This window comes from Penaeus vannamei, chromosome 14 (assembly GCF_042767895.1).
Source record: "Penaeus vannamei isolate JL-2024 chromosome 14, ASM4276789v1, whole genome shotgun sequence".
Classification (NCBI taxonomy): domain Eukaryota; kingdom Metazoa; phylum Arthropoda; class Malacostraca; order Decapoda; family Penaeidae; genus Penaeus; species Penaeus vannamei.
The window spans coordinates 28,667,339-28,669,838 of NC_091562.1; the positions used below are offsets into that span (position 1 = coordinate 28,667,339).

The 2,500-nt window shown below is 34.0% G+C and overlaps 1 protein-coding gene across 1 annotated transcript in view; it reads right to left on the reverse strand.

Annotated features, from left to right (window-relative positions):
- LOC113824264 (uncharacterized) overlaps positions 1 to 2,500 on the reverse strand; it is a 13,519-nt gene that overhangs the window by 7,420 nt on the left and 3,599 nt on the right. The gene's annotated exons all lie outside the window — the stretch shown is intronic.

Below are 2,500 nucleotides of genomic sequence, written 5' to 3' on the forward strand. Positions count from 1 at the left end.
AATGAAAAACAACAAAACCAGCACCACCACCACCAAGAACAACAACAACAACAGAAAAAACAACAACAACAGCAAAGACAACAACAACAGCAAAAACAGGAAGAACAACACAATGAAAAACAACAAAACCACCACCACCAAGATCAACAACAGAAAAAACAACAACAACAGCAAAGACAACAGCAACAGCAAAATCAAAAACAACAACAAAATGAAAAACAACAAAACCACCACCACCACCAAGAACAACAACAACTACAGCAAAAACAACAACAACAGCAAAAACAACAACAACAGCAAAGACAACAACAACAGCAAAAACAGAAAGAACAACACAATGAAAAACAACAAAACCACCACCACCACCACCAAGAACAACAACAACAACAGCAAAAACAACAACAACAGCAAAGACAACAGCAAAATCAAAAACAACAACAAATTGAAAAACAACAAAACCACCACCACCACCACCACCAAGAACAACAACAACAACAGCAAAAACAACAACAACAGCAAAGACAACAACAACAGCAAAATAAAAAACAACAACAAAATGAAAAACAACAAAACCACCACCACCACCACCCAGAACAACAACAAAAACAACAACAACAGCAAAGACAACAACAACAGCAAAATAAAAAAACAACAAATTGAAAAACAACAAAACCACCACCACCCAGAACAACAACAACAACAAAAACAACAACAACAGCAAAAACAAAAACAACAAAATGAAAAACAACAAAACCACCACTACCAAGAACAACAACAACAGCAAAAACAACAACAACAACAAAGACAACAGCAACAGCAAAATAAAAAACAACAACAAAATGAAAAACAACAAAACCACCACCACCACTAAAACAACAACAACAACAGCAAAAACAACAACAACAGCAAAGACAACAACAGCAAAATAAAAAACGACAAAATGAAAAACAACAAAACCACCACCACCACCAAAACAACAACAACAACAGCAAAAACAACAACAACAGGAAAGACAACAACAGCAAAATAAAAAACAACAAAATGAAAAACAACAAAACCACCACCAAAACAACAACAACAGCAAAAAACAACAACAGCAAAGACAACAACAACAGCAAAATCAAAAACAACAAAATCAAAAACAACAAAACCACCACCACCACCAAAACAACAACAACAACAGCAAAAACAACAACAGCAAAGACAACAACAACAAAATAAAAACAACAAAACCACCACCACCACCACCCAGAACAACAACAAAAACAACAACAACAGCAAAGACAACAACAGTAAAATAAAAAACAACAAAATGAAAAACAACAAAACCACCACCACCACCAAAACAACAACAAAAATAACAACAGCAAAGACAACAAGAGCAAAATAAAAAACAACAAAATGAAAAACAACAAAAGCACCACCACCACCAAAACAACAACAACAACAACAACAACAGCAAAGACAACAACAGTAAAATAAACAACAACAAAATGAAAAACAACAAAACCACCACCACCACCAAAACAACAACAACAACAGCAAATACAACAACAACAGCAAAGACAACAACAGCAAAATAAAAAACAACAAAATGAAAAACAACAAAACCACCACCACCACCAAAACAACAACAACAACAGCAAATACAACAACAACAGCAAAGACAACAACAACAGCAAAATAAAAAAACAACAAAATGAAAAACAACAAAACCACCACCACCACCAAAACAACAACAACAACAGCAAATACAACAACAACAACAGCAAAAACAACAACAACAGCAAAGACAACAACAGCAAAATAAAAAACAACAAAATGAAAAACAACAAAACCACCACCACCAAAACAACAACAACAACAGCAAAAACAACAACAACAGCAAAGACAACAACAGCAAAATAAAAAACAAAATGAAAAACAACAAAACCACCACCACCACCAAAACAACAACAACAGCAAAGACAACAACAGCAAAGACAACAACAACATCAAAATAAAAAACAAAATGAAAAACAACAAAACCACCACTACCAAGAACAACAAAAACAACAGCAAAAACACCAACAACAGCAAAGACAACAGCAACATCAAAATCAAAAACAACAACAAAATGAAAAACAACAAAACCACCACCACCACCAAAACAACAACAACAACAGCAAATACAACAACAACAGCAAAGACAACAACAGTAAAATAAAAAACAACAAAATGAAAAACCACCACCACCAAAACAACAACAACAACAGCAAAAACAACAACAACAGCAAAGACAACAACAACAGTAAAATAAAAAACAACAAAATGAAAAACCACCACCACCAAAACAACAACAACAACAGCAAAAACAACAACAACAGCAAAGACAACAACAACAGCAAAATAAAAAACAACAAAATGAAAAACCACCACCACCAAAACAACAACAACAACAGCAAAAACAACAACAACAGCAAAGACAACAACAACAGCAAAATAAAAAACAACAAAATGA